Here is a 27,527-nt window from a genome sequence, read left to right on the forward strand (position 1 = left end):
ATCTTCTCATTTCCAAAGAGCTGATTATAATATCTGTTTGTTGGGATTGTTGGGTTAATTAAATGATACTGTATCTGGAAACACCTAGAATATAGTAGACTTCCAATAATGCTAACTCCTCTCCCCTTGATGGTAAGAAGGTAAATGAATGTTCACAAATGTGTACAAAGGTGTTGATAGCATAGGTTGACCTCACTTCCGCTCTAGCTCTGTACTTAATACTGTATTTTAAGCTAGAGTTTTGCTCTGTCTCAAAAAAAATATATGATTCACTAGCTTCAAAATCACTTGGAGTGCATGTTAAAAATGTACATTTCTGGACCCTTGACCAAATAAGACTTAAAACCTCTGGAAAGGAGTCCCCCAAAAGTGTATTTTAACTAGTCCCCTAGGTTATTCAAATGCACATTTAAGCTGGAGAATCACTGTATTAGAGAATTATTCTATTTTTCTAAATTGCAGAACTAAAGTACAATTCCCAGCAGTGCCAATTAATTTATTTTCTTGGGGATAAAAACCCTTTCCTTGAAGACTAAGGGCATATAAGCAAATATAAATTACTCTTCTCATAATTTAGGAATATTTGGAATATCATGTGTAAAACAGATAAAACAATGCTAGGTTCCTGATATGGCTTTCAATATTAAATGTTGAGGCCAGGCATGTTGGCTCATGCCTGTAATCTTAGCACTCTGGGAGGCCGAGGCAGACAGATCACTTGAGGTCAGGAGTTCGAAACCAGCCTGAGCGAGACCCCGTCTCTACCAAAAATAGAAAGAAATTAATTGCTCAAGAAATTAATTGCTCAATATATATACAAAAAATTAGCTGGGCATGGTGGCATATGCCTGTAGTCCCAGCTACTTGGGAGGCTGAGGCAGAAGGATTGCTTGAGCCCAGGAGATTGAGGTTGCTGTGAGCTAGGCTGACGCCATGGCACTCACTCTAGCCTGGGCAACACAGTGAGACTCTATCTCAAAAAAAAAAAAAAAAAAAAATTAAATGTTGAAAGTTAAATAACTCAGCAAGTTTCACCTTTTGCCTTGGCATCCAGAAAGGTCAAAATTAAATATGCTGAAATATAAAATCAAGTTCCAAAAAGGCTTTAAGGATTGGGAATATTTTTGTTGCCTCCTACCCCAAAAAAGAGAGAACAATGAAGAGCTTCAGCAAAGATATCACAAAGAATGTTCTGGAAAGGCCAAGGATACTCATCTGTGTGAGGCTGGAGGGATCCTTTCTTTTCTTTTCTTTTTGTTTTTTTTTTGAGACAAAGTCTTGCTGTGTTGCCAGCATCAGGTACCTGTGGCATCAGCCTACCTCACAGCAACATCAAATTCCTGGGCTCAAGTTATCCTACTGCCTCATCCTCCCTAGAAATGACTGGACTACAGGCACATGCCACCACACCCAGCTAATTTTTTCCCCTATTTTTAGTAGAGATGAGGTTTCAACCTTGCTCAGGCTGGTCTCGAACTCTTGATCTAAAGTGCTCCTCCCACCTCAGGCTCCCAGAGAGCTAGGATTACAGGTGCGAGCCATCACACCTGGCTGGGCCAGAGGGTTTCTGATGGAAAGTGATGGTGATAAGGTGCAGACTGAGTAGAGAAAGTCTAGAAAGTCATGCTGAAGAATTTGAATAGACTATAAGGCAATGAATGTGATTCCCTTTTACAAAGCACTGCAGATAAAATAATAGTATTAAAAACTATTACTTATTGTTATGCGCTACATATTTGATAGATATTTTCTATCCCTCAAGTTAGTCTGCAAAATATCTCATATCTATTTACTAGATAACATAGCTGGAAAGTAGTTACATTTAATGTTTAGTAGAGATTAAATACAAGGTAAGTGTGGCCTCGGAGCCTATGTACTTTTAACTCAATAAATAAAAATAGCAAATGTGCTGGTTTCCACGCTTGATAGTTCTATGGCTAAAGATAGGATATTCATTTTGAAATATTCTTATTGACTACTTGGTCCTTCACAGTGTTTTCCACTGAGATATATAAATGCAAATGCAAAATTTTGAGTAGAGTTGGGAAAAGCTTTTGATAGAAATCAATCGATATAGCTTTCAATATTAAATGTTGAAAGTTAAATAACTCAGCAAGTTTCACCGTTTGCCTTGGCATCCAGGAAGGTCAAGAATTAAATGTGCTAAAATACAAATACTCTCTTTGGTGTTCCAATGGTTTACCTACCTATTATACAGCTCTTATCTGTTTTCATGTTTTCAATTGTTACATTTTGTATCAATCAGGAAAATCTAGGTTATGCTCAGGTAACAAATTAACTCAAAGTCTTTGTGGCTTAAAACAACAAAGATTTATTTCTTGATCATGACACATATTCACTTAGAGCTAGATGGGCCACATGTTCACTTAGAATGATGTTCAGCATCATTCTCTCTTTGAGATCACTGTGATGGAGCAGCTTCATTGGAAACATTGCTGATCCCCATACAGAGCAAAAGAGAGCTCTGGAGCGTTTCACAGTGGCAATTTACTATCTGCACGATGGAAATAGTAGATGTTATTTTACTAACAACTTATTGCCAGAATTAGTCACATGGGCCCTCTCAAACACAAGGGGACTAGGAAGTACAATATTACCATGATCCCAGGAGGCTGAGGCACAGAGCTATTTGCTGAACAATACGTATTTGCTGAACTAGTACATATTGTATATATAGTTTTATTGTCTGCTGTCTGAAAATCTTTCTTCAATTTGTAGAAATAATTCAAAAGTGGAAATTGGAAAAGCTCTCCCTTTTCAGCTTCAAAGACAAAAACAAAGTCCTAGAATTAAAGCCCATTATTTCATGTTTGCAAGGAAAGAAATTACACTCATACACTACAGGACCAAATTATTAAATTATACCTTTAGTATATATATATACCTGTCAATTCACAACATCTTTTCTTTTTCCATCCACAACACTTATATGAAGCACATAGAAGAAATCAGCTTGATATTTTTATCATAACCACAAGGGTTTTTTTTTTTTTGGTTTACTTTTAAAGCTATACTTACTTATTTATCTATTTAGTAATTAAAGAAAAAGCCAAACTGTATAGCAGGTGTTAAAGACTCAAAGCCCACCGCCTCAAGGAGATAGATATGTAAACAAATAATTGTATTTCAGTATTGAAAAGAGCTATGGTAGAATAATATAATATATAAGGGAAAATGATAGTAAGTTAAATAGGTACCTTGAACACACTTGGTTTATTTGATGTTCATCCATTCATTTAACACTTACTATGATAGGTGTTGAAAATACAATGGCAAATAGGACAGATATAATCACTGCACTCATGGAATTCTACTAGAAAATGTAAGCACTAAATAAATATTAAAAGTAAAAGCAACAAATTCTATGATTGATGGTGATATGTTCTATGGAAGCCTTCATATTTCAAAAAAGACCTGCAATGTGTAAGAGGTTTTTCTAGGTACTAGGAATATAATAAACAAAACAGACCAAGTTCCTATCCTCCAGGAATTTATGTTTTGCTGAAGGTGAAATTCTATATCCAGTTTAAACAACTGCTATGAGCATGTGAGCTGGTTTCAGAGACCTGGCTGGATTAAACAGGAGAGGAGCTCAGAACAGGTGATTTGAGGAAGAAAGATCATAGAAACCAGCTCTGCATGACAAGAAGACTTCCTCTATAGTACTTAGAAGAAGGAATATGATTGTCCTCATTAAGATAGTAGAAAAAGTCTTGCCTTTTGAAAGCCTAAGCTTTGATATGTCAATTAGGAAGAAAGAATATTTTAGTTAAAAATAAAATAATAGGAGATTTGTGACAAGATGGTAGCTGCTTTGACATACTTGTTGAGTCTCTCTGAAACACTCCATTTAAAAGGCAGAACAATTAGGATAGAAATACAAATTAAAAAATGTCAGCAATATTCTCAACAAAATGAGGTGATGAGGTATTCTTATAAATTCTCAAATATAAGTGAGTGGGAATTGTATACCACAAACAACAAAACCTGCATGATATAACAAAAGTAAGAGAGGAAATGATGAGAGAGAAAATGAACTGATGACAGCTCTAAGAGCTGGGAAACCCAGAATCAGTTATAGGCATTCACCTGCTAAAGGAGAGGACTCCACCTCAGAGTGGAAGCTCAGCAAATTGATCTAATGACAGCACCTAAAAGGGAGGGTCTTTACAGGATCCAACTCACAAGTAAGTGCAAGGAGACCACAGGAAGGGCAGATATACTGAGGTAGTCTGGGCCCTATGAACTCTTGAAATGAACCAACTTTCTATGGCAAAACCACACACTAAGTAAAAATGCTAAGAATAAAACCTCAATTGATGAGGATAGGTATCAGTGGTAAATTTAAAATGATTCAGATAAAAATGGAGAGTCAGAAGAGAAAGGAAGCAAATATCAGAATAATAAGCACTTTGTAGGGCCAACCACGGTGGCTTACACCTCTAATTATAGAACTTTGGGAGGTCAAGGTAGGAGGATTGCTTGAGATCAGGAGCTGGAGTCCAGCCTGAGTAGGAGCAAGACCCTGTCTCTACAAAAACTACAAAAATTAGCCAGGTGTGGTGGCTACCACCGTAGCCCCAGGTACTCTGGGGGCTGAGGCAGAAGAATTGCTTGAGCCCAGGAGTTGGAGATTGCAATGAGCTATGATGATGCCACTGCACTCTAGCCCAGGTGACAGAGTGAGACTCTGTCTCAAAAAACAAATAAACAAAAACAACAACAACAAAAAGAATAAGTATTTGTGTAAACAATAGAAGAACCATTTTGAGGGACATAAAGCTAAGAAAACTATCTTAGCTAACTCCCTTGCTCATACATAGGAGCCATCTTATAAAAATATAGAAAAATCATGCCAGTCAAATATGAGAAATAAGAAAGATTGAGATTGGCTCCTACATAAAGTCATGAGAAAAAAGCAAAGAGTGAACATAGAATTATCATTCCAGACAATGAAATAATTCTAGAAATATATACCTACAAAATATATATAAACTGTCACATAACATTTCAAAAAGACCTAAAGAATTTAAGAAGATGATAGAAACTATGAAAGGTCAGCATAAATAAGAATTATTAAAATGCAGAAATGAGATGGTTGGACAAAATGAAGATTTAAAAATAAAATTGGCAGAGCTCAGGAGAGAATTATAAGTAAAATAAAAAAATGTTTTAGATATAAAGACTGAACTAGAAGAAACACTGGAATGATTAGCCACTACAGATAAAACCCCTATGGAAACAAATATTAGAATGGAAGAAAGAAAAGAAAATTCGACATAAATGGAGAGAGAGACAGAGAAAGACAGAGAGAGATTTTTCAAAAAAACACACATATTACAACAATATATGTGATTTTCAAATAAATACTGAAGGAATTTACCATGACCAGACCTGCCCTGTAGGAAATACTCATGGAACAGCACAATAGATACTCACCAGTGTAAAATCACCCAAAAGCTAAAGCTCACAGATCATATAAAACAATATTATAAGAGGGCAAACAAAGCAATAAGGTACTACTCAATATGATGAACAGAACAGGAGCCCACATATCAATATTATCACAAAATGTTAATGGTTTGAATGCTCCCCTCAAAAGACATAGGGTGGCTGAATGGATGAAAAAACACAACCCAAGTGTCTGCATCTCCAGGAAACATCTACTCCACAAGGACTCACACAGACTCAAGGTGAAGGGATGGGAAAAAAATATTCCATGCAAACAGAAACCAAAAGAGAGTAGATATAGCCATTCTTATGTTATTAATAGATAAAATTCACTGTAAATCAACAATGGTAAAGAAAGACAAGATAGTCATTATATAATGGTAAAGACAGCAATTCAACAAGAAGACATAATGATCCTAAATATATATGTGCCTAACACAGGAGCTCCCAGATTCATAAAGCAAATTCTATTAGATCTAAGCAAAGAGATAAATAATAGTATCATAATTGCTGGCGATGTCAACACACCACTGACAGAGCTGGACAGATCATAGAATCAGAAAATAAATAAACACTGGACTTAAATGGGATTCTAGAACAAATGGAACTAACAGACAGTTACAAAATGTTCTACCCCAAACTACTGACTATACATTTTTCTCATCAGTGTATGGGACATTCGCTAAGACTGATCATACCTTAGGCCACAAAACATATTCAAAAAAATGGAAATCGTACCATATATCTTCTCAGACCACAGTGGAATAAAACTAGAAATCAATTCCAAGAGGAACTCTTGAAACTACACAAATACATGGAAATTAAACAACCTGCTATTGAATAATCTTTGGGCCAATGACAAAATCAAGATGGAAATTAAAAAAAAATTTTAATTGAATGACAATGGCAACACAAGCTCCCAAAATCTCTGGCATAGGAAAAAAAGCAATACTCAGAGGGACGTTTATAGCACTAAATACCTACATCAAAAAGATAGAAAGTTCACAAATTAACTACCTAGTGTCACACTTCAGGGAAATAGAAAAAGAAGAACAAACCAAACAAAAAGCTAGCAGAAGGCATGAAATAACAAAGATCAAAGGAGAACTAAATTTAATTGAAACAAAAAAATACAAAGGATCAATGAAACAAATATTTGGTTCTTTGAAAGAATAAGCAAAATTAACAGACCACTGGCTAGACTAACCACAAAAAGAAGAAAGAGCATTTAAATATGTTTAATTAGGCCGGGCGCGGTGGCTCACACCTGTAATCCTAGCACTTTGGGAGGCCGAGGCAGGTGGATTGCTCGAGGTCAGGAGTCCGAAACCAGCCTGAGCAAGAGCGAGACCTGTCTCTACTATAAATAGAAAGAAATTAATTGGCCAACTAATATATATAGAAAAAATTAGCCGGGCATGGTGGCTCGTGCCTGTAGTCCCAGCTACTCAGGAGGCTAAGGCAGTAGGATCATTTGAGCCAGAAATTTGAGGTTGCTGTGAGCTAGGCTGACATCATGGCACTCACCCTAGCCTGGGCAACAAAGCGAGACTCTGTCTCAAACAAACAAACAAAAATATATAAATATGTTCAATGAGAAATGAAAAAGGAGACATTACAACTGATACCACAGAAATAAGAAAGATCGTCTAAGACTACTACAAACACCTCTATGCACAAAAACTAGCAAATCTAGAGGAAATGGATATATTTATGGAAATACACAACTTCCCAAGCTTGAATCAGGAAGAAATAGATATCCTGAAGAGACCAATAGTGAGTAGTAAGATTGAATCAGTAATAATAATAAAAAAATTCCTCCCCACCTCCAGAAAATCCCAGGACCAAATGGATTCACAGCCAAATTCTGCCAGACCTTCAAAGAAGCACTGGTACCTACCCTACTGAAACTATTCCATAACATTGAGAAGGAGAGAATCCTCAATAACTCATTTCATGAAGCCAGTATCACCCTGATACCAAAGACAGAAAAGAATACAACAACAACAACAAAAAAACCACAGGAAAATTAATTCCTCATGAAAATAGATGCAAAAATCCTTTTAAAAAAATGCTAGCAAACTGAATCCGACAGCACATCAAAAAAATAATTCACAATGATTGAGTGGGTTTCATCCCAGGGATGCAAGAATATGCAAACCAATAAATGTGATTCACTACATAGAATTAAAACAAAAAAGATATGATCGTCTCAACAGAGGCAAAAACAAAGCATTTGATAAAATCCAGTACCACTTCATGATAAAAATCCTTACAAAACTAGGCATAGAAGGAATATATCTTAAAAGCCATGCATGACAAACCCACAGACAACATCATTCTGAATAGGGTAAAGTTGACAGCATTCCCTCTAAGAATTGGAGGATGCCCACTTTGACCACTTTTATTCAACACAGTACTGGAAGTCATAGCCATAGAAATTAGGCAAGAGAAATAAAGGGCATCCAAATCAGAAAAGAGGAGATCAAACTATCCCTATTTGCCTGAGATATGATCTTATATCTGGAAAACCCTAAAATTCCTCCAAAAGACTCCTATTTTTGATAAATAAATTCAAAAAATTCTCACGTTATAAAATGTGCATCTATCAGTAACATTTCCATATGCTAATAACAACCAACTTGAGAACCAAATCAAGAACTCAATATCATCTATTTACAACAGATGCTCCCCCCAAAAAATACCTAGGAATATATTTAACTAATGAGGTGAAAGATCTCTACCAGGAGCACTACAAAATAGTAACAAAAGAAATAATTAATCACACAAATAAATGGAAAACATCCCATGCTCATGGATTGTTAGAATCAATATCGTTAAACTGTTCATACTACCCAAAGTAATTTTCAGATTCAATGCCATTCCCATCAAAAGAAAAAATAACCCTAAATTTCATATGGAATTTAAAAAGAGCCCAAACAGCCAAAATATCCTAAACAAAAAGCCCCCCAAAAAACAAAAGCAAAAAACAAAATTTGGAGGCATTACATTCCCTGACTTCAGATTATACTACAAAGCTATAGTGATCAAAACAACATGGTACTGTTATAAATGTAGACACATAGCTCACAGGAACAGAATAGAGAACCCAGAAATAAAATCGTACACCTACAACTAATTTGATCTTCAACAAAGCAGAGAAGAACATACACTGAGAAAAAGGATGCCCTATTCAATAAATGGCGCTGGGAAAATTAGAGAGGCACATGCAGAAGAATGAAACTGGATCCCTATCTCTCACCATACACAAAAATCAAGTCAAAATGGATTAAAGTCTTAAATGTAAGACCTGACACCATAAAAATTCTGGAAAAGAAAATAGGAGAAACTTTTCTGGACATTGACCTAGGGAAAGAATTTATGACTAAGACACCAAAAGCAAATACAACAAAAACAAAAATAAGTAAATGGGACTTAATTAAGCTAAAAAGTTTCTGCACAGCAAAAGAAATAACCAACAGAGTAAATAGACAATCTACAGAATGGGAGAAAATATTTGCAAGCTATACATCTGATAAAGGACTAATATCTAGAATCTACAAGGAACTCAGACAAATCAGCAAGAAAAAAAATCAAATAACCCCATTAAAAAGTGGGCAAAAGACATGAACATTTTTCAAAAGAAGATATACAAATGGACAACAAACATGAAAATATGCCCAACATCACTAATCATCAAGAAATACAAATTAAAACCACAGTGAGGTATCACTTTACCCCTGTCAGAATGGCCACTATTAAAAACTCAAGAAACAATAGATATCAGTGTGGATATGGTGAAAAATTATCTTCCATGAAACCGGTCTGGTGCTAAATAGACTAGGGACTGCTGGCATAGTAGACTTTGGAGACTCCTAAGGGGAGATGGTGGTAGAGGAGATAAAGGATAAAAAATTATTTGGTACAATGTATAGTAGTCAGGTGACAGGTACAGTTAAAAGGCCTGACTTCACCAATATATACAATTTATCCATCTATCAAAAAACCAATTGAATCCCCTAAATCTATTGCAATAAAAACAAAACAAAACAAACAAAAAAATAAATAAATACTGTTGGTCTTTTGGTAAAAACCAATGAAAAGGATTAGCTGTCTGTAATAATCATTTCAATGAGGGTTTCATTTAAAATTAGCATCTACATATTCAAAATGGCAATAAACTGACATTTACGATCATTTTTATGAAGTCTGTTTAATTCACACTCATAATTCCAAAGTAGAACATTTTCTTGAAGGACTCAAGCTTTATTAGGAAATGAAATAAATGAAATTTCTAAATGGAAATAAATGATCTAAATGGAATGAAATAACCAAAAATAAAATATTGTACTTAAAAGTTCATATTCTTGATATTATGACACAAGGAGTAGAATGATTATGTAATTAAATAATTATCATCCTGCCTTTTATTATTTTATAAATGTCTATAAACAATTTATTAGCTCAAATAGAATATGAGCCTAAAATTTTCATGAACTCTCATACACACGCTTCACATCTTCCTTCTTTGCTTTATTTGTCTCCATAGAATTTATCATAATCTGACAAACTATTTATTTTATGTTTTTATTTGTTACTTTTCTTCCTCACTCTCATAGATTGTGTGCTCCATGAGGGTAAGGATTTTTAAGGGGTAGGGGGTTGGCTTTTGTTAAACTGCTCAACCCCCTGGCACTTGGAACAATACCTTGCACATAGAAAGCAGTCAATAAATCTGTGTTGAATTAATGGTCAAAATAATGAGAGATGCAAATACATATAAAGGAAACTAATCAAGTAAGGTTGGCACTTATTAGCTTTAGACATTTGAACAATTTTCCTCAATTTGCTGTATTCCCTCAGCACCTTTGTTTCAGTCCCAAGATTCAGCAGCCTGTGGCAAACACAACTTCTGACTATCCTTATAAGGTGTCCCTAATTCATTTTGTAAGAGGATTAACAGGGGTTTCTAATTACTTTCCTTCTGTTCTCTTCAAAAGGCAAGTAGGATCCTGCAAATATCCAAATTTGTCTCCTATTTTATGGTGGATTAACTATTTGTTAATTAATACGACCCTTTTGAAATAAGTTACAGAATTGGACATTATTGGACCCTAGAGATGACGTAATCTACGTCTATATAGGTTTTGAATCTGTGCATAACACATAGAAGTTCAATAAATATATGTTGGAGAAAAAGAACTGCAAACAGCCTAATTTCCCATTGAGCATAGGAATTCCCCATTCACGCAGTTTGTAAGTGATTAGATCAGAATTCACAGTAGAGTAAATACAGTGGAGAATTTAGATGTTTAGATGTATTAATAATAGAGGTTGATGAGAACCTGGTGAGAGGGAAAAAGCTAAGGCCCCACTGGGATTCGAACCCAGGATCTCCTGTTTACAAGACAGGCGCTTTAACCAACTAAGCCATGGAGCCCACTAGCTGATTAGGCCTCGATATTTAATCTGTCCTTGCTATTAAATTAATTGCTGGCTCAAAGTTTCTAAGTTCTAGAACAGTTTACCATGAGAAAATTAACGAATTCCAATAGTACGTTTTGCTTACTTAGGTGCATCTGAATAAACAAAACAAGCTGAAAAATTCCGGGCAGCTAGGATGTTAGGATCAATAATGCTTCAATTAGTCCAAGCACAGTGACCAGTAAAAGTCGAGGGTATCTACTTTTTCCAAATGGGATAAAATCTTCTTAAAGCAAACTTTGCTGTTATTTCACCTTGTCTTTTTAAACAGATTCTTCATTTGAATGTCCTAACTGGGGATCTCTAACAAAGGAACTCCACTGAAAGACTCTTAAACCGCCGGGTTAGGGCACAAGGTGTCCTTGACGTCACTGCCACTCAGCAAGCACAGATTTGGAGGGGAGAGATCAGAAACGTCAGCCCTTTCTCAAAGTGAACATCACTCCAGCAGCTAGCGCCGTCTAGGCTTATTTCTCTTTAGACCTGATCTCAGCTCACTCTCAGAACTAGGTTTCTGTTTTATTTTATTTCATTGGGCTACAACCTGGCAAGACCTGGGGGATCTGTTGGAATGTGCCTGTGGGTTGAGAAAGGTTAGGGAATACATTTAGGGCTGATTAAAATAAACTTCTGAGAGTTCGCTGAAATCTCAACCTTGTTTCTAAAATGAACTATTTGAGCAATTAATGCTGAAGTTTCAACAAAGATTTATAACTACAGAGCTCAAGGGTGAAAATCAGAAGTCACTTTCATTTTTTTCCCACAAAATCAAGAAGGAAAATTCTGCGGGATTTAGATTGGGAGTCCGTCGGATCTATAGATAAATTTTAAGGAGAATTGATATCTTTACAATATTGAAACTTTTAAACCCTAAACATGGCATAACATTCCATTTATTCTTTTATTAAATTTATTCCCAGAAATTTGATTTTTATGTTATTATAAATTGTACTTTAAAAATTTCATTTCTATTTGTTCTCAACTGGTATGTAAAAATACAATTCATTTGTATATTTATGCTGTACATGGAGACCTTACCAAATTTAATTATTAATTTTATTAGTTTATAGATAATTTTGAATTTTCCACAGACACAAATTTAATAAAGGATTAAATTTATCTTACAGATAAAAAATAAAGTCATCTTCCATTTCTATCTGTTGCTTGAGATGGGCAGACAGTGGTCCATGTAACTAAGTTCTTTTGAAAGTAGACACAACAAAATCTGTTGTCAACAGTCAGTGCAACTAGTTTAACAATAAAAGCTTAAATTGGCTACAACTTAAGAAATTTTAAAATAAATACTTATATATTATAAAAACATTAATAGGGATTAGTAACATTTGAAGCTAATTCTGCTGCTTCAATAGAATTGTAAACTCAACAGACACACTGGATTCTCAAACTTGAATCTTATATTTATTAATACAGGCCTTGGGTAAATGATACATTCAGATATTATCATAGAGTGAACAACCCATTTTTAGGCCATCCAAATAGTATTTGTTCCAATGGAGACACCCAGAAATTGGAAAACAAATGGTTATGGTTCCATCCGTAATTGATATAGCAAAAAGAAAAGTCCAAATAAGAGGGGAAATAAATATATAAATGTGAGAATATGATAAATGTGGCAACTCAAATCAATAGAAATAGATGAATTATTCAAAACAGTGTTGGGCTTACTGGATAGCCATCTAGGAAAACAAAAGCTTAAATCAACATGCCACCAGTGATACCAAAATGAATTCCAAATAGATATAAATTGTAAAAGCAAGAAATGAAAAAAAGCCCACAAGTATAATTACTATAAATACTGAAACATATATTTTGTATACTTTGGTATTTTTTTATTTACTTTTTATTTTTTTGAGTCTCACTCTGTTTGCCCCCGCTAGAGTGCAGCGGCGTCAGCCTAGCTCACAGCAACCTCAAACTCCTGGGCTCAAGCGATCCTTCTGCCTCAGCCTCCTGAGTGGCTGGGACTACAGGCATGTGCCACCATGCCCGGCTAATTTTTTCTATATATATATTAGTTGGCCAATTAATTTCTTTCTATTTATAGTAGAGACGAGGTCTCGCTATTGCTCAGGGTGGTTTCCGACTCCTGACTTCGAGCAATGCAATCCGCCGATTAAAGGCGTGAGCCACCGAGCGGGCCAGGCATTGACATCTCTATTCTTCCACCAACAATCTCTGTGATTTAGGCAAGGGATTAACTTGTCACAACTTCAATTTCCTTTTCTGTAAAATGTGGAAAATATGAACTTCTGTATATTATTGAGAATATTTGATGACTTAATATTTCTAAAGACCTTATGATAATATCTGGGCCTTAGTAGGAGCTAGATGACTCATAATTGTCATTATTAAAGTGTTCTATGCTGGTCAGGGTGTTGAGAAAACAGGTGCTCTAGAAGGATGGGGGACATTAGTAATATTTAGGGAAGGAAACTAAGACAAGAGCTACCAATATTGCTATCACACATATGATTTGATTTGCCAATTGCACTTTTAGAAAGCTCTCTAATACCACACATTTATGAAATGTGGATATGAGTTAATTTATTCCAACATTATTTATATTGTCAAAAGTGGCTGGCGAAATAAATCAAGATATATCCATAAAATGAAATACTATGGAGAGAAAACAGAGAAGAAACTTTCTGTATTGATATGAAAATAACTTCAACATACATGAAGTGAAAAAGGCAAGGTGCAATAGAATGGGTTTGGAAAGTGTGTGTGTGCATATACACATATATACACATAAGTGTAAGAACAATAGTAAGTTTCTATTAGCTTATATATGCAAAAAATATGTCTTGAATGTAATACAGACTCTAATACGGTTGTGCAAGGGGCCAGAATGGGGTGTCTGGGCCAGAACGGGGTGGAGCTGGGGGTAGACTCTGTGTATGTACTTACATTTCCGTAAATTTGAACAGGTGAGTTGCACTTATTTCTGAATAAACTCTTTGAAAACATTTGAGTTGCACTTATTTCTGAATAAACACTTTTAAAACATTAAAGGAAAGCCACTCCCTAAGAAAGGGAGGGTTAGATTATTATTTTGCCTTTTTTTCTTTTCTTTTGTAGGGATCAGTTAGTTGCTTTAAAGTCTGTTGTTATGGAATCAAACACCTTAAGAGGTCCCGCCTGTTGTCAATATTAAGATTTAGACATATCCCAAATCGTTTTCAAATAAGCTTGGCAGCGGTGGGATTCGAACCCACGCCTCCGAAGAGACTGGAGCCTTAATCCAGCACCTTAGACCGCTCGGCCACACTACCACATGGGCTATTGCTTGGGAATTATCTTAATGGTTTCTGAATGTTTTTCTTTTTTTTCTACAGTATTTGTAGACAAATGATTCTGTAGCCATCTTAACTACTGATAAAATCTGTAAACAGTGCCTAGTTCTGGAGGTCTTACAAGGGAGAGACTCGCTTTTGCCTCCTGAACTGTTTCTGATAACCAAGAGTAAAGGAAAGAGGAAGCCAATTCTTAGCATCCATCCAACTCAAGAGAATCAGTCCTTGAGAAAATGATTACAAGTCACCAAGGCCGACGCAGCACCAGGACTCTGAGGACGCTGAGATCAACAGTCAGCAATTTGTCAGCTGCGTTTGTGGGTTCACAACGAGAAGTTGTTTTTAATATTTGCGACCAGAAAACAGAGGAGCTCCCATCCCCACCCACCTGGACCTCAAGTCTTGGTTTGTGTATCTGTGTGTGTGATTTCTTCTTGTGAAAGGCATAAAAAGAAACAACTGTGCAAAAAGACCTTATGCTTTTTTTGCTGAATGTGTTCATGGCCTTCATTCCCAAAGTTCAAGGGGGGATCAGCTTGCATTTGGTGCTGGGCATCACGTCCTCTCCGTTCCCTGAATGCACATGTCCTGCCCGCTCCAAAACCACAAACGTGATCTGGGTGAGTCTCCGGAGCTCTTCATTCCGTGGACCCAGCTCAGTCCCCTTATGTCTCTATGTTATCTTCTAGTTATCTCTTTCACATTTTGTGGTGGGGCAGTGTGTAATCTAATAAACTCATGTCTCCCAGCAGCTGTAAGTGGTGTTTAAGGCATAGTGGGAAAATCCACTGTATTGCATATTGATTTAATCAATGGTAAAATCCCGAAATGATTTTGATAAATCTTATGCTCGGAACAATGGTAAACATGTATTCATATTTCGTACCCCATTTTGAAAATCTAAATTTTTATAATGTTCACATAAATTTTTAGAGTTAGAATCAATTATTTTCCCGAAAAAAACAGCCCCAAGTGCCTTCTTAGCGCAGCAGGCAGCGCGTCAGTCTCATAATCTGAAGGTCCTGAGTTCGAACCTCAGAGAAGGCATGTAGTTTTTGCCACTTCTACATACTCCTGCTTGAGAAAGCAGCTTAGTAGCAAAGAAAAATCCAACTCATTAAGCTTTCCAATTTGAAATCTGGATTCCTGGATGACTCACAGAGGATGTAATTATAAATAAGGCTGTAGTTCTTTAAGAATTTTACCAGTTTCATTTGTCACCAACTTTTCTTTGTTAACTACACAAAGAATGTAGTATTTTTTAAATACACCAACTACAGTGCATTACATGATATCATAATCTGTTCTTAATGCTACAAATTTATATTAGTTGCCATTGCTGCTGTAGAAAATTATCACAAATTTAGTTGCTTAAAATAACACACATGCATTATCTTCAATTTCTGGATGTCAGAAGTCTAAAATAGGTCTTAGGAGGCTAAAATCAAGGTGTGGCAGAGCTGCCTTCTTTCGGGAGGTTCTAGGGAAAAATCCATTCCTTGCCTTTTCCAGCTTCTAGAGGCTGCCACATTCCTTGACTCATGGCTGCATTCCTGATCTCTGCTTCTGTTGTCACATCTGACTCTGGGGAATCTCATGCAGTCCGGTTGAGGAGTCCCCTTTGGTGATGAGATTGCAAACTCAGATATCCCCCGCTGGGTGGCGCAGTTTGAGAAAACGCACCTCAGCCCTGCTGTTGCAACCTGTTTGCCAGCATCCAAGGACAGAACCAGGAGGAGGAGACTGAGATAAACCTATGCCACTCTTACTTTGGGTTGATAGGATCATGTGAACTGTATTCCCAACTGTGGGAGACTTCTCCAAGAGGAAGACCCCCTAGAAAACTGTCCATGAGGTCATAACTGCCTTGCATGTGAAGGCAATAGACACTTGGAAGTATGATCCCGCTCCTGGACAACTAGGTCCTGTTCCAATGGGCCTTGAAGTCTTTCAAGTGACAAGGCTCTCCTCAAAGAAAGACCTTCCTACCCCTCCTACTATCTCCAGGAATGACTGTGGAGGAAGTGGTGGAGAATTCTACCACAACATCCAGCTTTGGGGTGGCCATTGCTACCCAGGCAGGCTTAGATGGTGAATATGGGGTAACAGGAAGCTGTGCCTGAAAGGCCCAAAAAGAGAACTTGAAGGACAATTCAAGGAAGAGAAGGGAGGGGCCAGAGCCCACCCTTTGAGCACTATGGCCTTGGCTAATGAAACAGGGAATAGACAAAGCAGAAGTTGATGGGATTCCCACAGATCTCTGCCAATGCTATATGGTGGAAGGAGATTTCTCGAAGTTAGAAAGTAACTGATTCTAGGTAGATTTCTGACATCCAGAAATTTAAGATACTGCATTTTGTGTTATTGCTAACACCCCTTGTGTGTATATCAACAATCCCACTCTCAGGCAGGGTGGTTATAAGCTATATACCTGAAGTCCCCCTTGGACTCATTTTTTTAACTCTTTAGTTGGGTTAGTCCAGGCACATGGCATTTCTAGTTGGAGACTCCTCCTCCAGGGATGAAGTGCTGTCTCAAAACCTCTGGGGGGATCCATAAGCAAACCACATCCATGCTGGCAGTTCAGGGGCCCCATAGAACCCAGCTGTGCTCCCATATTGGGGATGGGCAGCAGTCCTACCAGATTTGATGTGCTTTATCTGTTATTTCATCAACCTATCAAGGCTATGGGAAAAGCAGTCATGCCTTGCACAGTTGCATAAGGGCATACCTTGGGCCTGAACTTCTTGCATGGAGAAAAGCAGCTTCTTCAGCCTGTGCTGGTCTTATCCTTTGGGAATATCTTTCCCTATTCTGGGCTTGATGTGTGCTTCTCTGTTCTGCGTATGTGTGTCATATGGCACTTGGTCAAATCCACTACTGTATCTGTTCCTGGTTAGGAAGGAACTGGGTCCATTGCCTGCAGCACAAGAGAGGTGTGTGCATACTACCTCCCTGCACTGCCTTCAAGGCAAGACCTATGGCCCTTGGCGGCCCTGAGCTTACTACTGAAGCTGATCTTGCTGTGTCTCTTCTCTAGGTGAATAAAGTGTTATTTCATCCAGTGCTTATGGGAGTCTGGTCTTTACTTGGCAATCTCAACACCTGCAAACCATGCAATGGGTTGATATCCTGGTGGTAGGCTCTGTTACCCTCTTTGCTATCCTCCACACAGAGGGACTACTCCCCTTGGAGGTGGTAATAGTGTGAGTCGCTTAATTTTCACCTGTAGCTATATCTTGTAGAACTTAGGCTTCTATCAAAGCTTTAACTTCTTGGTTTCAATTGATTATATAAGAATGCTTTCAGAAAAGTTGTTTTTCTTTCAAGTGGTAAAAATATGTGTAATAGAGTAAGGAGGTGATAACACCTGCTGTGGCCCCAGTAGGACCCGAAACCCAGTGGCTGAGATAATGGAAATGAGCACACCTGTAGAGATTCATAAAAACAGCAAAAAGCTGCAATGTCCAAAGTGCTTTCAGAATCTCAGCTCTTGAGAACTCTGAAAGTCTCCTCCCAACTTTGGCAGCTGCTGTCCAGAAATATCTCTTCAAGAGGAGCAGCCACTACCCCATTGATCAGCACTAAGAAAGGCTTTCAGACCTACCTACGTTCTTCTGTCAGTGGGCTGGCCTTCTAAGTCTCCACTGTGGTTCATTAGCCCCTAATTACTATTTTTAATAATTATATTGTATTTGTTTGATTGTATGTATCAATCTTTCTCAGTAAACCCTGAATTTGAACATTGCTGATTGGCCACTTAGTCCAGGGAAAGAATCTCATTAACATAATAATTAAAATTAACATGAGAGATTTGTTTTTCTGATTCAAAGTAAAAAAGATACTGAAAGTAAATAGAATTATAATAGTTCAACAATAAAGGACACCCAGCTGGACGTGGTTTAGACGATCCCAATTTTGTTGGCAACATCCAAAGCATCGTAATTGGGAACCAGTAGAACATACGCCTTCTTCTCTCCTTCAGGCCTGATCAGGATGTTGACCTTGGCCACATCAATGTCACAGAGCTTCTTCACAACCTGTTTGATCTGGTGCTTGTTGGCTTTGACATCCACAATGAACACAAGTGTGTTGTTGTCTTCTATCTTCATGGCAGACTCAGTGGTCAGGGGGATCTTGATGATGGCATAGTGATCAAGCTTGTTTCTCCTGGGGGATGCTCTTTTGAGGATGTTTGGGCTGCCTCCGGAGCCTCTGGAAGGTGAGTGATATATGGATATTCTTTTTTCTTTCTTTCTTTTTTTGTGGCTGTGGACGCCTTAGCACTGCCTTCTTGGCCTTGAAGCCTTTGCTTTGGCTTTGGCTTTGGGAGGGGCAGGAGCTTCCTTCTTTGCCTTCAGTGCCACCTTGTGAAAAGCCCACTTTTCCTTTTTTTTTTTTTTTTTTTTTTAAAGACAACCTCTCTATTTCTCACTTAGGCTGGAGTACAGCAGCAAAATCATACCTCACTGCAGCATTGAACTCCTGGGCTCAAGTTATCTCCTAACTCAGCCTCCCAAATGGCTGGAAATATAAGCCCAAACCACTGTGTCTGGCAAAATTTTTACTTATTTTTTGTAGAGATGTGGTGGGGGTTACTATGTTGCCAGGCTGGTCTTGAACTCCTGGCCTCAAGTGATCCTCCCCCTTCAGCCTCCCAAAGTGCTGTACAGGCATGAACTGCCATTCCTGTCCCAGCCAATAATTTTTTGATACCCCTCACATTCTCCATCTTGGATTCTAAAAAGGTTTTGTTACCATAAGTTTGGTACTTGTACCCACGGCTGAATCAGGGAAAACAAAGAATGAGAACAAGTGGTTTGAGGAAAAGGAAAAAGAAGTTTATTAATATGCTGGCAAATGAGGAGGGCAGTGGACTAGCATCTCAAAGACTGTCATCCCACCTTTAAGCAGAAATACAGGGCTTTTTTAAAGGGGGTGTTTTCAGTAGATGGGCTCAAGTCTATTTGAGCAGTGTCACGTGTTGTGGCTTTAGGGCTCTTCAGAGCACCCTGTGGAGCCCCTCTTTTTCTGATTGCTTGTACGTCAAGCACAGAAATGGGAGTTTAAAAGAATTACTGGAGAGGACAATAGAAAACAAGGAGTGCTTTTAGGTATTTAAGTGAACAGTTTTAAGATTACAGTTGGAAAATGAGAGCTGGACAGTTCAAATATAGCTTACTGCATGAACTGTTGTTTGCTGGGGGCTGGCAGGTAGTACCAGTCTTCACAAATGGCTCAGACTAAATGAGCAGGGACCGTCCTAGAAAATGCAAATGCTTCTCAGGTCATTCACTGGGAACTTGCTACTGCTAACACACATGCAGGGTCTTCTGCAGCTATAACTGGTGATTTTAGCGGGCCTTATCTCCTGTGATGACAATCTTGTTACTCTTGTCTGGACGATTCTGTTTAGCCATCTCCTGTGGTTTAAGATACTAGAAAACGAATAGCAAAGAACATTTTCTGTGCCTTTGATTACTAGACTCAGGCAGGAATACAGATTTTAATTCCCAAAAAGGGTGGGAGATTTTAAAGAGACAATTTGTAAAACACTTCGTTGCTCTTTTTCAGACCTTTACCTCTATTAAAGTTTCATTATCTGAAGCACAATGTAAATGCCTTCCTCAGATCTAAAACTCTTGGGTTAAACTTTTCCATGTGAAAACCTTAATTGATTGAGTATGGAGAATTACTAAAAATACTTCCAAAGTAAGTTTTTTAGGTCCCTAAAGCATACCCTAAGACAAAGGATGTGACTTATTGAAAAAATGGTTCTCAGATGGGGAAAGAGAAGTAACAAAACAAAGACATGGTCTCCTGTAAAAGTCTTTCTTGGCCTGACCATGAGACAGAAACTCTGGAATACATATTGCAGAGGACTATGTATTGCATGACTCATCAATGGTCATTGAGTCAAGGGACTTGTACTTTTGGACCCCGTTTCCCACCAGTCAGTTATTGGCTGCTGCTAGGAATGGAATGGTGGTATAATCTACTAGGTGTCTCCAGACAGCCAAGGGCAATTCAGTGGAGAAAGTCACAGAGTTATATCATTGGGGGACAGGGAATAAACAAATATTGTTGAAACCACAGGAGGTTTCAATCTAGGTCCAGTTACTCATCCCTCAAAGATCCAATTTCTGAGACAACAAAGATTGCCAAGGAAGAAAGGACTTTTTAGAAAAGAATTTTTAGATGTATTGTTGGGAGAATGGGAGAAGCTGCCTCAAATCCTGCCTCAAATCTGTCTCTCTGACAAATGAAGATCATGGGATTTAAAGGAGGGACCAGGTGCCTTGGGGCAGGTGGTGGTAAAACAAGGGGCTATTGTGCATTGGCAACAGGTTGTGAGGGATGGTGAATGTTGGCATCAGGGTGTTTGTCCAGGGGACTTCAGAATCTCAGCTCATTTGTCTTGCATAAAATCCAACATTTCCATGGAATAACTCAAAAGTTCAAGTAGTTAGCTAAGGGACAGGATTGCAAAAAAACCATAGGGGGTTATTGAAATTTGTTCACAGAGCTGGTTACAACATGCTTGAAATTTTACCTGTAAATTTAGAATAATACCTGAGAAAAGAAATATAGCTCAGAGTAGTCTGAACTATGTGAGATATGTAAAATCAGGCCCACAGAGACTAGAGTATGGGACTTCAGTCACAGCCTTCACAAGCATGGTGGGGGGAATTGCTTAAAGACATTTTTTCTTGACTTGCTGCCTTACCCATTATCTTTAAGATCCTGGAATTTGTGGTACTAAAGAACAAGGCATAGCCAATCAGTAGCTTATGTTATTTTAATGTAAATTCTTGGTAAGCAACTCAGGAACTGCCTCTTCTTTTTCTTTAAAATCCACTTGTTGCCTGAGCAAGAGTGAGACTGTCTCTATAAAAAATAGAAAAAATTAGCTGGCCGTGGTGGCTCTTGCCTGTAGTCCCAGCTACTAGATAGGCTGAAGCAAGAGGATCCCTTGAGCCCAGGAGTTTCATGTTGCTGTGAGCTATATGAAAACACTGCCCTCTAGCTGGGGCAATAGAATGAGACGGTGTCTCAAAAAAAAAAAAAAAAAAAAAAAAAAAAAAAAAAAAAAAGCACTTGTAACTGCTGCTAATTGACTTGCCCTAAATAGGACAACTTGAATCTATGCAGTCCTCGAACTTGGCCCAAATAAACTCTACTTATATTAATTTTTCTTCACTTTCGTTTTAGGTTGACATATCACATAGCAAAACAAATAAATAGAGTAAAAGGATTAAATGCTTGGTCCCAAAAAGTTGTTCAATAAATAAGAATAATGATAAAAAATAACAATATAGTGAACTTTATTGCTTATTTATGTGCTGAATATCCTTCTAAAATATCTTATGTATATTTATTCAAGAAGTCCTCCCATCACCTATATTAGGCTTATTATGAGGTAGGTTTACTACTATTTCCATTTCACAGATGAGGAAAGTGATGCTCATGGATCTAAAGTAATTTGCCAGAGGTTTCTTAGCTGTTAAGAGGAGCACTAAAGTTTGAACACAGGCAGTGTGACCTAGTTCAACAAAGTCTCAATTAAAATGAACAGAAGTGAGGTCCAGACATAGGGGACATTTTTCAATTATTTTATCTTGCTACTTATGATGTTTAGAGTAATACAGTAGCTACATTATGAATATTTTTCATTAAAAATTTTAAAAATAATGCATTTAAAACAGTGTTGCATAAAACAAAAATTTAAGAATAATTTTAAAAACTTGTCAGTGATTTTACCCAAGAGATGACACTCTCTGGTTACCCTGCTCTCACCTACACTCACCCCATACTTTTTCCTTGCTTTATTTTTCTCCATAACTCTTAACAGTATCTGATACACTTATTTATTTTACAAGTTCATTTCGTTATTTTTTGTGTCACTCCCACCAGAATGCAAGATCCATGAGAAAGTGATTTTTGTTAGCTTTGTTCACTGCTGTATTTCTTGCTCTTAGAAAAATACCTGGCACATAAATGTTAGTGTTTGTTGAGTGAATGGATGAATGAATAGGAGACAAAAAGGCATAGAACTTCCTAGGACTGAAGCTAAGTAGCTTCAGATATTTGTCAGAATTCTCCAACCTATTTTTTTTTCCCACAGCAACTTTGTCCTAGCTTTCTTAAATCTAGAGATTTTAGCTTCCAGTTGATCATCATAAGGTTTTCCAGTTCTTTCCTTAAGAGGATTAACATGTGCATTAAACTATTCTTCCTCAGGTCCTCTTTAAAGAGGTAAGCATGCTCCTGAAAACATACTAATTTTCTTTTAATTTATCTCATTTTATGAAATCAATTATAGAGCCAGAGATTGTTGGAATCTAAAGAGACTATATATATCTATATGTCTGGGTGCTTTAGTGCTCAAAAATATTTAACCACAGTTTAACAGAAAACATGAAAATTGATTGATGTGAGTGAGGTCCCATGCTTTATTCTTTGGCAGTGTTTTGCATTTAAATTGTCATCTCCGTAAGAATTTGCTTTTCAAAAGCAAGGAACAGGTTGCAGTTGAACAACTTGTAACGTATCTAATTGTATTCTACCGCTGTAAGTTTGGTGAGAATTTGGGGGGATTAATGGGAAGACGCAGTAACTTGCCAACATAAAATAATTTTCGGCAAGACTCGATTTCCCCTGTAAAACACAGAGGCCCTACTGGGAGTCGAACCCAGGATCTCCTGTTTACGAGACAGGCGCTTTAACCAACTAAGCCATAGAGCCACGCGAAAGCAGCTTTTTGAACCGAATCTATCTCATTTTACTCCGACAAAAAATGAGTTTACACCCGAGCGTTTACATGTTTCTTTTGAAAATAAGCAACTCCGGGGATACGCTTCACTTATTTCCTCAGTCTCTTGAGGCAACCTACGCATACACAGGGAAAAGTATTAGGCAGTTGCAGAGTTAGACAAAGGATTTTCCTATTTCCAAGGAAGAGCATTACAGAAAGTCGAGGCTATGCAGTATGTGGTAAAGACCATTAAAAGAAAAAGCATATACACATATGTAAATATACATATATTATTAACATATAATTTTTGAAAATCTTTTAATCTTCAAAAATTTGTATAAAATAATGAAACAAAGTAACTCGCTTGCGGGACAGAGACTGCGGGACGTGTCAGAGGAGGAACACAGGTGTCCGGAGACGCTGGGCGTTGAGACCACCTTCGGCCGCAGGTGTCAGCCCGTCCGGCTCCGCTTCAAGCCTGTCCCGCGTGGAGCCCTCCGGAGGGGCGCGGAGGTGGCGAAGGGGCAGGGAGACAGGACCCTGCGCAGCGTCGACCTTAAAGACATTCATTTGGGACATGCTTGAAGCTCTTACTCAAGGGGGGAGGGGGGCATGGGCAATATAAGTAACCTTAACATTTGTACCCCCATAATATGCTGAAAATAATAATAATGATAAAATAAAAAATAAAGCAAAAAAAAAAAAGAAAAGAAAAGGAAGAAGAAATTCTGGAAGAGGAAAAAAGTAATGTAAACAAAGTCAGGAACAAAGTTTTTCTGAAATACAGTGACTTGTGCAGAAGTTAGAAGTAAGTTATAGTGTATGAGTTGACTTGATGAATAAACTTGTAAGTGTATATTAGAAACAGAGTATAAAGGCCTTTGAATATCATCTGAAGACTTTCAAATCACCTTGTAGGAAATTAAGCACCACTGAATTTTGATAAAGGATAATATGTCAAATATACTATTTTAGAAAGGTAAACATAAAAATAGTTGATATTTTCTGAGAGCTTGCCCTGGATCAATTATTTTGCTAAGAACTTTCCATAAATATTTCATTTTAAAAGTAATTTTTTTGAAATAAAGTGCAAAGTAAGAAAAAAAAAAGAAATTTATTTGGTGGACACTTGAAAAATTCGACCAAGAAAGAGACATTTGGTTTGGCTCGGTTTTCTCCAACACTTTGTCTTCTGTTCCTCCCCGGCTTTTTTCTTTTTCTTTAAACTCAGGCGGTGCTGAAAATCAGAAGAGATAATGCGTTCCTGTCTCCAACCCGATCCTTGCGTCCCATCCCCTCGCCCCCAACCCCAAGTCCCGCCGCTCCAAGGACGTGCAGGGAGCCCGGGCCAGCGGGCAGCGAACCTGATCGGGACTCGGCGCCCTGGAGGAGGCCCCCGGTGGGGCCGGGGAGGGGGGCACCAAGCTAGAGCATTATAGGCAGTAGATCATTTAATTTTTAGTGTCATTATCTCTCAACAGACGAAGACACTGAGAATCGGAGACTTTATATGATACACTCAAGTTACACATCTTCATGGAATAATAACCACAGAAGTAAATGAAGGGGCTGTCAAATGGCTTTCCATTGAAAAATCTTGGTGATTTGCAATCACCAAGAAAAGTCCTCATTTCCTTAGGTAAGTGCTGTCAAATCGTCAAGGATCAGATAATTCTTGTGGCTTGAGCAGTTCCAAGGTATAAGTGGAAAACTGCCCAATTCACTCATTAGCATCACCGAAACCTGATGTAAATAGCACCCAAAGTAAAAACAAAACAAATCAAATGAGAACAATTCGATTCATACATCTAAATATCAACATCTTCAATAAAATATTAATAAGTACAATCCAGTCAGTGTGCATAAAAATAATTAATTCAACAGAAACAAACAAAATTCATCCCAGGAATTCAGGGATTTTTTTTTAAGGGGCAAAACTCACCACTTAACAAGTGCTACACAGTTGTTTCATGACTTCTGTGGTTAAGTAGAGAGGGAGAACCTCTCCACAATCTCTATAAACACTTCAGACTCCTATTTGATGAGTAGTCCCTGTTTATGCTCAATAATGACAAGGCAGGCCTGGCGCGGTGGCTCCCGCCTGTAATCCTAGCACTCTGGGAGGCCGAAGGGGGAGGATTGCTTGAGGTCAGGAGTTGGAGATAACCTGAGCAAGAGGAGACCCCATCTCTACTAAAAATAGAAAGAAATTAGAGGACAACTAAAAAAATATATAGAAAAAATTAGCCAGGCATGGTGGCGCATGCCTGTAGTCCCAGCTACTCGGGAGGCTGAGGCAGCAGGATTGCTTGAGCCCAGGAGTCTGAGGTTGCTGTGAGCTAGGCTGATGCTATGGCACTCTAGCTCAGGCAACAGAGTGAGACTCTCTCTCTCTCTCTCTCAAAAAAAAAAAAAAAAAAAAAAAAAAAGTAATGGCAAGGCAGTTTTCAAAATTGTCTGGATTGAAAAAACACTCACAAGTGAAGTGAAAAGACAAATGAGTAGCTGACAAACAATAATAATAATATTCACAGCTCATTATACCCATACATTTTTAATATAGAGATAATATATATTAATGAAAAAAAATCAAACAATCCACCAGAAAAATGGAGAAAGATTACAACAGACACTTAATAGAAAGGAAAAGTAAAAAAAAAAAAAAAAAAGAAAAAAAAAAAAGAAAGGAAAAGTAAGTGGCTTTAAAAATTTCAAGATTTTTATCTCATAATATCAGGAAAATACAATACTATTTTTCATTTATGAAATTGGAAAAAATCCTTTATTATAGGCATAGGTATATAATCTTGATTGTTCTCTTTATTCTTTGTAGGCAGGCTATTTAAACTGAAAATTCAGGCCTGTTTTCTTACCCATTAAGTATGGGTAAACATGGTAATATCCTTACAGGATTTTTATGAAGATTAAATGTCATAATGAGTGTAAAGGTAGTAGATACTCAGCACCTAGTGAGCCCTACATGAATGCTAAAAGTTATTGTTTAATAAACTGCAGACTATAGTATGGCAAAGGGGTACTCAAAAGTTTCTGGTGGGCATAAAAATGCAAGATCTATCAAAATTACCATTACTTAATTTTGACTTATCCATTCCACTGACAGAAACTTTCCACAAACATACGAAATGTTCAATATATAAAGTTGTTCACATCAGTGTTGCTTGAATGGGAAAGAGTAGCTGAATGGATGAATTCAATGGAATATTAGCCACTAGAGGTAAAGGAGAAGGGGGCTCTTGATAATTTTCTATGTGAATCACTCCAGGATGTTTGAAGTAATTAAGGTGCCTAAGAGTGTATTTGGTACATTATCGTTTGAGTGAAAAGTAAGGATAATGATATACAGATGGGACCTTGATTTAAGATGGCTAAAATTGTGATGGTTCAACTTAAGAGTATGACTTATGATTTTTCAACTTTATAAAGAGTTTATCGGGGTATTAAGTGCATTTTTGACTTAAGATTTTTTTTTCTTTTTGAGACAGAGTCTCACTTTGTTGCCTGGGCTAGAGTGCCATGGCATCAGCCTAGCTCACAGCAACCTCAAACTCCTGGGCTCAAGTGATCCTCCTGCCTCAGCCTCCCAAGTAGCTGGGACTACAGGGACACACCACCACAGCAGGCTAACTTTTCTATTTTTAGTAGAGATGGGGGTGGAGTGGGTCTCCCTCTTGCTCAGGCTGGTCTCAAACTCCTGACCTCAATGTTATCATTATTATCATTGCATCAATATTGGTAATTTATATTGTCCTAAATTCTGTGTCATGCACTATGCTTAGATTAGCAGATACAGAGATATAAAATTATAATATTTGATTTTTACTTAAAATATATACCTCTCCTCCATTTGTGAATCTATCTCCTTTGAATTCTGATTTTGTATTTTACCTTGATTAGACATTCCACAGGTTTGTATTTTGGTTTTATTTACCAAGAATACTTTCTTAGCTCTCATAGTATGTAAGCAATTTTACTCTATTAATTGCTTTCTTCTACTTCCATTTGGTAGGTGTTTTTTGGTCTTTTATTTGCTTCAAAAGTGAAATACTCACCAGTAATTCAATCATTTTAAATCTGCTCATTTTCTTTTTAAAAAAAGCATCTAAAGTTATAAATTTTCTCCTCTGATGTGCTGTAGTAGCATCCCACAGTAATAATATATGTTGTCTTATTGCCATTGTATTCTACATAGCTTGTAATTTCAGTTTTTATTTTCCCTTAGAGCCAAGATATTTCAGAAGCATTTGATTTTTGTTAAGTATAAAATTTTATATTCTTTTGATTATATTTTGATTCTGATTTCTATCGTTCTTTTCTAGTACATTATTAATTTTCTAAAGGAAAGATATTTTGACATTTTTTACTGTACTGATTTATAGTCAATTCATGGAATTTATGGACAATTTAAAAATTGTATATTCTCTGTTTTTTAGGAAATAACTTGATTGTATTTATCAGATCAATTTCATTGATTATTATTTAAG

At 37.2% G+C, this 27,527-nt stretch overlaps 4 non-coding genes across 4 annotated transcripts; 1 reads left to right on the forward strand and 3 right to left on the reverse strand.

The window, feature by feature from the left end:
- Positions 1 to 10,838: 10,838 nt before the first annotated feature.
- TRNAT-UGU (transfer RNA threonine (anticodon UGU)) lies at positions 10,839 to 10,912 on the reverse strand. The gene has a single exon. It is a non-coding gene; the product is annotated as a tRNA-Thr (tRNA).
- A 3,255-nt stretch (positions 10,913 to 14,167) lies between these two features.
- On the reverse strand, positions 14,168 to 14,249 carry TRNAL-AAG (transfer RNA leucine (anticodon AAG)). Its single transcript has one exon. It is a non-coding gene; the product is annotated as a tRNA-Leu (tRNA).
- Positions 14,250 to 15,244: 995 nt separating this feature from the next.
- On the forward strand, positions 15,245 to 15,317 carry TRNAM-CAU (transfer RNA methionine (anticodon CAU)). The gene has a single exon. It is a non-coding gene; the product is annotated as a tRNA-Met (tRNA).
- Positions 15,318 to 22,941: 7,624 nt separating this feature from the next.
- Positions 22,942 to 23,015, reverse strand: TRNAT-CGU (transfer RNA threonine (anticodon CGU)). The gene has a single exon. It is a non-coding gene; the product is annotated as a tRNA-Thr (tRNA).
- Between the last annotated feature and the right edge of the window lie 4,512 nt (positions 23,016 to 27,527).

This window comes from Microcebus murinus, chromosome 15 (genome assembly GCF_040939455.1).
Source record: "Microcebus murinus isolate Inina chromosome 15, M.murinus_Inina_mat1.0, whole genome shotgun sequence".
NCBI lineage: Eukaryota > Metazoa > Chordata > Mammalia > Primates > Cheirogaleidae > Microcebus > Microcebus murinus.